Source organism: Anthonomus grandis, chromosome 3 (assembly GCF_022605725.1).
Source record: "Anthonomus grandis grandis chromosome 3, icAntGran1.3, whole genome shotgun sequence".
NCBI classification, from domain to species: domain Eukaryota; kingdom Metazoa; phylum Arthropoda; class Insecta; order Coleoptera; family Curculionidae; genus Anthonomus; species Anthonomus grandis.
The window spans coordinates 10,433,032-10,446,575 of NC_065548.1; the positions used below are offsets into that span (position 1 = coordinate 10,433,032).

At 31.7% G+C, this 13,544-nt stretch overlaps 1 protein-coding gene across 2 annotated transcripts in view; it reads left to right on the top strand.

Moving 5' to 3' along the window:
• The first annotated feature begins 749 nt into the window (after positions 1-749).
• LOC126734489 (uncharacterized) overlaps positions 750-13,544 on the top strand; it is a 36,798-nt gene continuing 24,003 nt past the window's right edge. The window contains exon 1 of one of the 2 annotated variants that reach the window (XM_050438138.1): positions 750-889. The gene's annotated coding sequence lies outside the window, so the exon portion shown is untranslated. Of the gene's footprint in view, positions 894-13,544 lie in introns of both variants that reach the window. The other variant, XM_050438139.1, reaches the window with a different exon arrangement.

Consider the following 13,544-nt stretch of genomic DNA (forward strand, 5'->3'; position numbering starts at 1 on the left):
CTATTCTATATTTTTTCATCTATATTCTTCTAATATTAAACAGCATCAGAGGCACGTCATCGTCAGCATCTAATAGAATACGTTTGCAAACACGGTAAAAACGGGCATTAATAGCGTCACTGCAGCTAGTGGTACCAACGTAAATCTGGTAGTTTTTATCAATAATTTAAAAAAAGTATGTCATTTCTATGGCGGGTAATTTAAATACATTCACATTTAGTACCGCAAAGCTATATCTTAAAAAATGACAGAGATACCCTGCAATCTCATCCAAAATGGGACACAGTGTACTTATAACGTTACTTGCCTGTCTTTAGTGATAGTACTCATGCTCGACGAAGGAGGATTCGATGGTCTACTATTTTATTAAGTGTAGTTGATAAAATATGTAGAATAGGTAAAATATGTCAAAAACCTATTTTTATTTACATCAAAGGCTTGATTAGATAGAAATGAGTGTCATCACCATACAGATAATGATACTCATGAGAGTGTCAACATTTACTCAGATGCCTTAATAATGATGCCTTAACTAATGTTTTTTCAAGGGTTTGGTTAGGTAGAAATTTGCCAAAAAAGAGTTTACTCAATCTACCTCCTGGCGTGTCCGTAGGGCGCTACGTCACCTGTAGCCTACAGCTATTCCCGCCTCGGCGTTTGTCTAGCTCCACCCCCGAAATTATTGTGCCATTTGGGGACAACCGAAACACGTGGAAACCGACCGACGGCGCCGCATCATAACGGCATCGCGACGCTACCGTACAGACGTCGCGACGACACGCTCCCCTTTTACCTTTCGGAAAGTTAAACGCGTTTCATCGCGGTTAGTTAACTTTTTTTGGTGCATATTTTTCGATTAAAAAAAAAGACGAGAGAAGAAAATATATTTGTGAGTAAGTTTTTATTGTGCGTTTTAGGTAGTACTTGGTTCTGCTTGATAAAGTCATAGAATTGCTTATTTTTGGTTTACTAATTTCACTAAAGGAATTATCATCATTTCACATCTTTTACCATTTGTATCATAATCTCTTACTGGTCATTGGAACTCTCTCTTTAGCAAGCATCATGCGGTCATCTTCTTTTGCGATAAATTTTCTCAACTACGATTTATTATTTAAGATTTCTATTTTCACAATTTTTTTTTTGCTTTATTGTAGAGATAACGAAATTAATTTATCACTTGCCATATGGCTTATAAAAATGTGACTCACTTCCACAAAAACAAAAAAATTGGAATTAAAAAAAAATTGTAAAAATTTTCCAGAAGGTGACTTAATTGATAGAAAATAATTTGAATCAATAGATTCTTTTTTAGAAAGTCACATAATTGCTCACTTCTACCTTTCTACTCAAGTTACTAAAGCCATATCATTATCATCATTATCAATAACACTCTCATTTATCAATGAACATATTACGAACTAAATCTTTACTCTTTTGAGCTTTATTAACCTTAAAAACGACCATTCGAGAATTTAAAGCTAATAAATGAGGCCTTGAACTCGAAAGGAAATCACTTGAATTGACTATGGGTGGAAAAACTGTTATTAACGAAACAAGCAAGTCTTAAAAAAAAATTCGTCATCTGATCAAGATTTTAAAATTTTAAAATTTATTCATATTATGAAGTCTTTCTTACAATAAATTTATTTTTTACAACTTTTAAGATGCCATCGGACTGAATTTGTTTGGATTTGGAAAACATTTGTTGATGTTGAATTGATATTGGTTGATAATAATTTATCAACAAGTACATCAAGAAAATGGAAAGAATAAATGAATGAAAAATTTGTAACTAAAAAAACATCAAATAAACTGGAAAAGATATTAAAATTACCAAAATTATCATTTGACAAAAAATCGCATTTAAAGGTTTATTAGCACATTAAACTCAATTGTATGAAGAGTGGCTCTATATAGGTAGCTCTATTTGATTAAATATAAATCCTAATAGTTTCTATGTCGTGTGAATAATGTTATCTATAAAAGTCAGTAAAAGTTCGCTATCTGGTCAAAAAAGTGATTTATTTTAATAAGTCATATTTATTCATATCAATCGAAATTGTTATTATCACTTAGGGAATTTTCCTTGCATTTCTCAATAATTTGTTGTTGAAGTTGTAATAATATATAACAAATACTAAGTTTTCATTTTCTAAAAAATCAAATTTTTCAGAATCATTAGGAGACATTTGCCATACAGAAAAAGTATTGCAATGGCCCAAGTATTATTTTCTTCAATGAATTCAATATCGACAGTATCAAAAGCTTTATAGAGGTCTACAAGGACACCGATTTATTATATTGTTCTGATTATTTACATCCGTATTGATTCATGATCATCTTAAGCGTATACTGTCCACTGTTGAACAAAAGCCTCTCTCAAATTTTATTGTTTATGTTTTCTAGGAATTGAAACTTTTTTTCCCATTTTCTAGACTTTTGGAATATTTTTTATACCTCATTTTTATAACTTTCAAGAATTTTAGGCTTTTTTAAATGAATTTTCATATTTAAGATTGGACGTAATTTTTAAATTTTTTAGAGAAAAAAATGCGTTTTCTTGGCTTTAGAGATATTTTTTTTTAAGGACATTTGACGGATTTTTTGTTATTTCCAGGCTATTGAGAGTCATTTTTCATGTCTTCCAGGCAGTTGATTCTCTTGTTTATGTTTGTCTAGCGATTGGATTTTTTTTAATTTTCCAATTTTAGGAATTTTTTTTTATCACTTCCAGGCATTTGACCTAATTTTTATAACTTCCAGGAGTTTGAGGCATTCTTAAATAAATACCAATTTCGGGAATCTGGTGTAGGTTTTTAGGGCATGGAAAAAATATAGCCTTTTCTAGATTTTCGAGATATTCTTTAGGCCTAGGAGCATTCGATGAATTTTTCGTTGAAATTTTTCATATGTAGTTTAACAAATTAAATGAGAAAAACACTATTTCCAGGCGATTCAAACACTATTAAGAAAATGAAGCGAGGATATCGAAAATGTTGGAAAAGTCGATTTCTCATTTATATATCCCTATGTCAGTCTGAGAATTAGAAGAGTAAGGGAGTAAAGTGATGTTTTTTGAGTGTTATTTAACAAATTAAATGAAAAAATATAATTTCCAAGGATTCAAACACTAGTAAAAAAATGAAGCTATGATATATGAAATGGTGAAAAAGTCGACTTCTCATTTATATATCCATATCTCTGAGAATTAGAAGAGTATGGAAATAAAGAATGTCTTTCATGTGTAGATTAATAAATTAAATGAGAAAAACACTATTTCCAGACGATCCAAACACTATTAAGAAAACGAAGCGATGATATAGAAAAAATTGAAAAGTCGAATTTTTATTTATATATCTCAGTCTGAGAATTAGAAGAGTATGGAAATAAAGTGATGTTTTTCTAAAATTTCTAAGCTTTTCTAGCACAACTTAGGCTTGTTTAATATTATCTGACATTAACATGTCATCTGCGAAGCATAGGTGATTTAGCCTTTCTTCGTCTATGATTATCTCTGTGTTTTCCCAGTTTATTTTATTTAGCATATTCTGCAATAAAGCTACGAATAATTTGGAAGAGAGCATGTCTTTACAAGAGCATGATTTTTAATTTGTTTGTATTATTGATTTCCTGTAATTTTCACCTTTGCTCTTTGCTGCTGAGAGTAGCGAGAGTCAACGCTGTGCTCGGCTACTGCTTCTGTTGATGTATGGAATCAAATGCCTTTTCAAAGTCGATGAATGTTAATATCAGTGGTTTGTTGTGTTCAGCGCTTTTTTCGATAAGCTTATTAGTTTTGTTCTTACTTATAAGTTCAGCAATTTTATTTTTGACTCTGTCTTCTCCCAATACTAATTCATTTGATTCGTTCTCATTGCGTAGGGCACAATTTATTCTGTACTGCAATTTTTTTTGAATCTTTATCTGCATCATCAAGTATTTTTACTGCACAATATTTTTTCAGCTTTCACCACATACAATTTGCCTTGTTTCAAAATTTCCCTTTAGTCGCAGTAATTTTATCATATCATTAAAAACATCTATCTGTTTGCGTTGTACGATTTACCTCACTAGTCCCCTGCTACCCTGCAAATGACCTTTGGGGTTGACTTTAAGGGTGGCACCCTCGCAACTCCATCGTTTCATGCACTTCCGCCGATGACCGATGTCATTTCCGGTAAATGTCTGTTAACGTCACACTCGCTTTGCCCCGGTCTACGAACCCACCCTCCTATTTATTGTCAGACTGATTGATTTGTCGCGATATCGCCGGGTTGCTTTAAAGTTTATAGTGGTTTTTTTTTTATCTGCAGGAATTTAAGATCAGAAGGGGGCAAACTAGGGAGAAAATGTTAAAATTGAAGAAAGACTAAGCATTGTCAAAAAAAACTGTATAGCTCGCATTAACTACTCATTACTGTTCTTTAGGCATTTTCAAGTCTGGATTTTAGTTTTCAATACCTAATTGAATAATTCAATTAACGCAAACCGATTGATTTTCATTAAGTATTTAAATACTTTCAGTGTCTATTTTCTAACTGTCTTTAATAACTGAAACTAAAGTAAATCTTCAATTATCATGAAATTGCATTTTTCTTATTGAAGGCAATCACTTTATAGTAATTTTGTGCATTTTATGTTAAAAAAGTGTGGTAAAACTAAAACTGGCATTTTTCAAGTTTCTAACGCATTTATTTTTTTATTCTTTCCTTTAATTATATTGCAATACACAGTTATGACAACTAGAAAGAAGGAGCATCATTTTATTGTATTCCTTTACATTTCTGGTGTCTTAGGTGGATTTATTAGTTAAAAATAGATCAAACTGTTTAAAATGCATCAATTTTTACAATTTTTTCCAGTTTTTACCCACCAGTTCACAATTGAATCTTCCTTTGATTCATTCTAGAGTATAATTTTTTTACGTAGTTCCTTATTAACATTATCTGTCTTTCTTTATTTATTTATTTATCTTTATTTTCCAACAGGCCAGAGCCGAATTACAGAAAAATCAAAATTAGCGATGGTAAAATATTACACAAAAAGTACTAAAAACTAACAAAAGAAAAACTAGATTATGGACTAAATTATTCAACAGAGTCAAAGTTGAAATGAAATTATAAGATGTAATACAAAGTATCATAAAATTTTAAAAGAGAAAGAGAAAGAGAAAAGGTCAACCCATATTTTAGTGATTACCCAACACAATCAATCCTCAAAATCACCTGTAAATCTAGGTGCCCCAGAGAGCATTGACAGATATCACTAGTGGAAGCAAAATTGTTAAAGTTTTTGCATATGATCAAAATAGGATCTTGATATTTAAAGTTAGTGCTGATACGATCTAGAACAAAAGTAACATTTATTCTGGACGAAGCGTGCCCAGCTCTTTATCCAGAATGCAATAAAATGTGACTAAAGAATTACAGAATGTATTTCCACAAGAATACAGAGTGAGTCTCTCTTCTCAAAACAAAAGCTTGAACCTCAAAATTGAACCAAGATAACAAATGATTGTTATTATAATTTTTAACAAGATAGGCACCATCCTCTCAAAATATCAGCCTTTGGATATATTCAAGGAAGTTAATATTGCATTCATAAGATGCATATCAAACCAGAGATCCATTTTCGAGCTTCAAACCAACCAAAGAGACAACTTAACATAACCACAGCATTATCATAGAAAGTGAATTGCTAAAAATCATGCAATTCCGAATAATAAACCCCAATAGTCTTGCGGAAGCAGCCACTTTATAATTAATAGGAAGAACGTAAGCCTAGAGTCAAAAATAATTCCTAGGTCCTTAAACAATTTTATTCTGGATAAAGTGAAGTTGGCAATGTATAGTGAAATATTATTGGGGTTTTAATTCTATAATACGACATAACACAGCATTTAGAAAATTACAGATTATGAGACACCAATTCTTAACCAAGTTGATATCGCTTTGCCTCAACAAGCTATCCATCTCGTCCTTGACTCGCTAGAAGATTTTCAGATCGTCAGCAACATCGACCCCTGTAAAACTCCAGAGGTAGGCATAAAGGATTTTGATTTGTAGCCTTAAATTTCGATAAATTGTTAAATACCAATGAGATAAGATGATAATAAATAAGTAAACAGCTTCCTCAAATTTTTTCCAATAAGATGTAATGGTTTATTTGGTCGAAGGCTTTGCTGAAGTCAGTATATATCGCATTAACTTGAGTCTTTTCATCGAAAGCAGAGGAAAAAAATCGGCACAAGGTACAAAGATTGGTTATGCCTGATTTTTTCGTAAAGAAACCATGTTGATCTATCGATAGTTTCGCTTAAGCTTGAGGAAATATGGAATTGTTAATGATAATCTTAGAGATTTTGGAAAAGTTACATAGAATGAATATGGAATAAATTTCAATGTTCTGTAGGTTACCTTTCTTGTGTATGGAGATACTTTGGCAGTTTTCCCAGTAAAGGAGAACTAGCTGGTTTTGATGATTAGGTTAAAAAAACCACTTAAGGGGTTACACAGAATAATGCACAATAGTTGTTGTTATGAAAGACTAGCCTCTCTTTGCTCTAATAAAGAACCAAAAAGAGGAAGGGTCTTTAGAGATTGCTTTCTCTGTTCTAATGACATAGATTTTGAAGGTCTCGCGAGCTTCATATTTTATTATTTGACGTAAAGAGTTAAATTTGCGGCGGTAGCTATCAGTACGGTAATATTTAAAATCCCGATATGCTTTCTCCTTTTTGAAAATACTGTTAATTATGTTTTTCCAAAACCAAACTGGAAACCGCTTACGTCACTGATGCTTCAAACGAGTTCATGCAGCAAAGACATTATTGAGAATTTTATAAAATTCACTACAGCATGCATCAACATTATTACAACATAAAACCTTGAACCAGTCAGTAACCAATAATATACATAAGTGGAAAGTTGATCTTCCTGGCCTCGGATATTGCAATACCTCATTCAATAGTGGAACATCAGTCTTGCTGACTTCAATGTTAACATTTTCAAAGATTAAATCGAGAAACCTGCCATTTATGTTTGGAATATGGTTGTATGTCTGAGTCTAAGAATTTTTATTAAAAACTTGATTTACTTGAAACATTAAACTCTCCAAGAACAATAAGTCGCTTGGAAATAAATAGATCTAAGGAGGTTATTAACTCATATAATGTTTTGAAGTCAATGTCACAAGTGGAAGGTGGGATGTGAACAATATGTAGATAAAGTACAAAAATAATCAATAATAATCATACGATCTACGATATCTATAGATAGTAACAAATTGTGTATGATCCCAAGATCAACCTTCTCCGACTTAATGGAATTGCAGATCGCCACCATGGATCCGCCTCCACGTGAGGCTTCTACTCTATCAACTGTCAGTCAGCTCCAAATACAGTATATGCTTCAGAAAAGAGCTCAAAGCCTAAAATGTCGATCTGGAGCCATGTTTCTGTCATAACGAAGATGTTAGAACCGTAAGCAGCGTCAGATGTTAAAATATACATAATCCTTGGACATTCTGATAAGATAGATAAGACGAAATGATGATTTTATTTTATTTTTTTGTAGCAATAAAGGGCCTACCATGCTCATACTTAATTATAACATCTGCTTCACGATTGGATCGCCGCTGTTCCAACTTATTCTTGAGTTTCCGAAGATCACTCCTTTGAGCAAGACTTAAATTAGCTTCCACGTAGAACTTTAAGAACTTCAAGATGACTGACTATCTTAATGCACTTATTCCTATTACTATTAGGTTCACCTAGCTTGATAACTTCGACGACTTGCATTTGCTTACCAATAATTTCGCTTCATAGGTTAGATACTTGAGTAGCTTCAGACTTGTTGGGCAATAATTTCATGTTAAACAGCATAACATTGTTCATGCGTTTCTAACATTCAAGCACCTCTTTCATAAAATCGCTCTCTGTAAATTCTGATGCAAACAGATTCCTAGGTTATTCCGATTTTTTCTTATTTTGTAAGTTATTACACTGAGTTAACACTTCATTGACTCATAAATTTATATTAGATCCAAAAAGAAAACTTTTTTTCAAGGGATTCAATTCAGTTTTGAAACATTGGAATGAATTATAGACCCTTGAACTTCTGTTCTGGTCAAATCTGCACATTATAAAAAACCTTTATCTGCATCCATAGCAGTAAATATATTTGTTCTTATCCTTGTCGGTAAATGAATCATTGCATTTAAAGCATGCTGCAAATCCGGTGAGTTGAGCGTAAGGCGATAAGTAAGATGTTTGTAAGTTGAGAGTTGTTAGAGCTTATGTGAGGGTACACTTTGATAGAGAATCAACTATTTATTATTGGCATGCAATCTTAAGACACCTACTTAGTTCAGCGGAAGTTCAAATGTTCCAGGGAAAAGTATGACAAACTTATCGGAGAATGATCCCGTGAAAACAAAAAATTCGACAGAGGAAAGATAAATTTAGTTTCAGAGAATGACCCACACACTGGAAACCTATTGTTGTACATTTCTAAACAATGGTTTTAAGGGTTTTTCCTGTTTCTAGGGTCCTGGATACCGTAATCACAATTTGACCACGCTAAATAAAATCTCCACTAAAAATTGCATCGTGTGACACAAAAAAAAACTTATTTTGGAGACAAGAATCGCCAGAAAAACACAAAAAATATAGGGAGTAACTTTCAAATATTCCAGGGTTTATATTGACTCAAACCGTTCTTAAATCTGATATAGCGCAAAATTTATCAAATGTTTTTTTGCCATTTTACCATTTTTGAAACTTGGTCTTTTGTAACTTCAGTATGCTAAGCTGATCATACGATCCATAGCTTTTTTATAGATGAGGCATATCCGGCATAACCTCTAGAATCTCTTCCATTTAGGACATTTGTATCAAATATCACAATCTTTATTTGCTGTAAAAATAAACATCCTTTTATAGTGACTGATTATCCAAACTTGACAAACATGATCAACTTTTCTGAGATCGTTGATTAATCAGGAGCGACATTTCATAAATAGTAAAGGACCAAGTCTTCCTCATTAGTGGAATTATAATTACTTTATTTATTTGCTTTTTCAATGACCTTTTCTACTAATTCCTACTAATAGTCAAAAATTATGCTTAAACCTATTAAAGACTCTTTGCCATAAAGTGAAACATTTTAAATTTTTTCATTTAATTTAACCAACTTCAAAAAAAAAATACTGGAAACCCGGAGAAATTCCAAAACAAAAATAAACTCTCGGAGAAGCTTTTCTATATTGTCTTAATCTACGGCGAGTAGCAGAGATGTTGCCAATCTACATAAAACGTTGCCATCCATTTGAATTTCTAATCGTCTTTTATTCATCTTTAATTTGTCGTGATGATGGCGCCCTCCAGTTTCCTTTGTCTTGGGAAAAGTTTGATGCTTTTTTCATATCCTAAATGGAGACCAGTTAATTAGACTTTATTGTTTTCGTGGGGTTGGATTTTCGAGCTCGTCTTACCAATTTTTAAAGTTTTTTTAATGTAGATAAGTTTGAGAGGGTTTCGTATTTACGTGATAATAGATAAGTATGCATCAGAAGTAATGGAGAATAGAGACTTTCTTAGTTGTCCATGTCACCACACCAATTAGGGATACAGTGAACAAATGACAAGATTTTGTATCTGTAATAAGTATAATGCCAAGTCCATGTTTTAATTTTTATCTTTCTGTAAATGGATTTCGTTAATAAATAAATAAATGAAAAACAAACAAATTGTAATTTTTCTTCACTTTTTGTTTTTTCAAATTCTTCTATGCACTGTGTTTTCCTTCTCAGCGCTAAATTAATGAATCTTTTAATGTGATAATATTACAAAAAAAGCAGCAGATATACTAAATGTGCACGATTCTCTTTTAAGTACTAAATATCTTAAAATATTAGCGTGGAAGATATTTTGAGTAGTATAAAATAAAATATATACTGTATTACAGGTAATAAACGTCATTTCATTACAATGCCCTTGGTTTCTTGGATCAATGATTAATCGATTTATTTATTTTATACGTTCTAAATTTGGTCTAATAGTACTATAACTAATACTACTTAAGTAAGTATTTAGTTTGATAGTAAAAATAGTTTACTTAGGCCCCAATCCTCTAATATATATATATCCTAATAAAAAATTATTATTTCTATAAGCAATCTGAAAAAAATCATAATTGCTCATGGATTAAATATACTAAATAACATTCTTCTAATTAATAAAGCTCTAAAACTTAGAACTTGCAAGTTTCCCAATAAGTTTTGACTATACCTACTAACAGCAGACTAACAAACTCCAGAGAACTTTGAAACAATACCGGTAACTATAGAAAGTAGCTTTACTGCAGCCCTTTCATACAAAGTGTGTCAGTCGTATCCGACATTGGGGTACGCGAATAGGGCCATTTTGACCATTTACTGCAACAACGATCTAACATTCCTTTATTCGTTTTATTATAAACGTGTGAAAATATTTTAAGAGTTTTTCAATCAAACGCTTAAAAATTGTCAAATTTTATACTCCATGCAATGAGAAAGAGCTAATTTCATTCACATATTGGTAATTACAGTAGCAATTAATCATCTAGTGGAGCAAGCGGGGTTTTGCAAGGGGTTCAGTGCCATTACAATCCTGAAGCCATAAAAACATTAGTAGAAAAAAACTCGAAAGAATTCAACGAACCTCTTCATTTATAGACTTCCGATAGGCATTTGATTCAAGTAAAACTGCTCACGTTGTCATCCAAGTAATGGATGATGCGAAAATAGATTTTCGTTCTACTTTAAACAAACTGTTGAAAATATATACAAAAATATGCATACCAAAATCAGCAAGGATCTAAAAACGTATAAAATTAAAATAAGTAGAGGAGTACGTCAAGGATAACGGGTCGTTTTTGAACCATATTCGATTTGCCGATGACACTATCCTAATAAGCAGTAACATGCAAGAACTGGGTGGTGTTCTGGAAAAACTTAATGATGCATCGAAACATGTCGAGTTAAAAATAAACATTTTAAAAAGTAAAATCGTCAGTAGACTAACTGAACACATGTATATTATAGATGATAAATTTATGTGGGACATACAATAACGATAAACAAAAAAAATCAAATAGCAAAGATAACACAAAGAGTAAGACTCACTGGGATGGCTTTCAGGAAGATGAAGTATATGTTTAAAAATGATGAAATCCCTATAAACCTCAAAAGGAAAGTTTTTGAAAGTTGTATACTACCAGTGCCGACATATGGCCTGGAAATCATAGCAGTAATAAAAAAAGCTGCCAACCAACCAAAAGTGATGCAAAGAACGATGGAGCGACTGCTGCTTGGCATCAGTTTTAGGGACAATACGTAGTGCTAAATTGAAGTGGCACTGAGTAGAGCATAAGGTTCTGATCAATTAAGATGAACATCTAAATTGACAGACTAGCAACCAAGACAAGCATAACGAAGCGTGGGAAGACCACAGAGAAGTTGATTTCAGGTACAGAATAACGTGGACAAACGTGAAGGAGGCCTACATCCAGGAGTGGAATATAGAAAATGATTAAGAAAGAAGAAGAAAGAAATACATTAACATATAAGACTTATAAGACAAGACTTATTATTATTATTATTATTATTATTATTATTATATGTATATAAAAATATGCCCAATGTTTTTGACTCAAAAGTACTGAACATGCTAAAGTGCAAGTCGTAGCAGAAATTGTAGTGAATCCTCAAAATTGCCCATCAATTAATCTGATATGCAGATTATGGCAAAAGCGCTAAAGAAATAAAAGTAACGTATTTTTTGCTCTCTTTAGAAGAGTCAACTATCAATACTGCCGATATTAGAGTGATATATATCCTCATCTATTTCGCAAAAAATATACTGAATTTTCAAAAAAAAAAAACGTAAGTTTGAATTGTGCCACATATCTTCTTATGTTTCAAGAAAACGTGACTTACTTTATTAACAATTGAATTATTTAATTGGACAATAAGTTTTAATACTATTGGTGGAATATTCTAGAAATATTAAAAAGCATTTGGATTTAATTTATCCTTGGCCTGCTCGCTTACCAGACCTGACACTCGCTTGATTTTTTATTGGGTAAAGTTTTAAGTCCATGAAATTGTTCTGGATATTCTGAATGAACCAAAATGTAGATTCTAGAGTATTTCCAAGATCTTTTAAATTTAAGACGTTTTGCTCTTTTTTCTTTAAAGGATTCGTTGTATTAGTTATAGTATAGATAAGTAGCAATATTCAAAACCACGAATTGATAGTTAAATTGACCAAAATGCCTAAGGTTTCATTTAAACAACTTAAACGTCAGTAAACGTCTTAATATCAAAAAGTTCGACTAACTAATGAAGCTATTATGCTGTTAAAGTTTATGGAACAGCATAAGAAACAAGAAGAAGAGAATAAGAACAAAAGACACTAGACCAAAAACAGGAAGATTTAAAGAAAGAGAATGAGGAGCAAGTAAAAAGACTGATAAAAACCCTGCAAGAAGATTTAATGAATTTAAAAGTAGATTTTAAAAAGAAGCAAGAAGAAAGAGATTCACACATTCGCGAGGAACTTGAAAGGAAACAATGACAATTAACCAACTTCAAAACAACAGTTGGATAAGTTCAAAAAAGATACGAGAACTAGAAACAAAGCGAAAGCATGTTCCTCGTCATCCCAAAGAATAAGCTTATAATTATATCGTATCGTATCGTATCGTATCTGGTGATCTACATCTAATAGTTTTATAAATGGCGTTCAAGATATAATTAGTCTGAACCAAGTTTTCAGACTATAATTATACACGCAAACGGCGTATTTTCCAGATCTTACCCCAGTAACTACTGGTAGTTTTCAATTTCCTCAAAAGATCTCCAGTAAACGATATTTAGTTTCAATTAAACTTATTTTAAAGAAAAATCGTCCTACGGTTTTAGGGAAAGAGATTTGGCTTCAATGAAGACATGGTTGCTAAAGTAAATGAAGAATTTACCGAAGGTGAAGAGCGAGGCAGAAAATAAGAAATACTGATAAAAACCTTGCAAGACTTGATGAATTTAAAAAAAGATTTTAAAAAGGAGCAAAAAGAAAAAAGAGTTACAAGCTCAAGAACATCTTGAAAAAAAACAACAAATGGCCAATTTTGAAGTAATAATTAAACAAGTATAAAATTTATCGCAAATGATAAGGTCTAAAGATAAGATAAAGCGATGCTTGATCTACAATTAATAGTATTATAGATGTAGCTCAAGATATGATATTTTCTAGATCTGAATCCCAGTGAGCATTGATTGTTTTTAGACCCCAAAAGATGCTCCAGGAATGGATATTTCAATGATTTATGAAGTTGACATTTATTTTAAAGAAAAATCATGGTAATCGTATTAAAAAGTTAAGGAATATTTGAATATAAATATCAGAACTAAATGTACCGTATATTGATGAAAAACCTCAATTTTCTGATATTAAAAGATTCAGATATCCTCACTTGTAGTTTACTCCTTAATTTAAATTT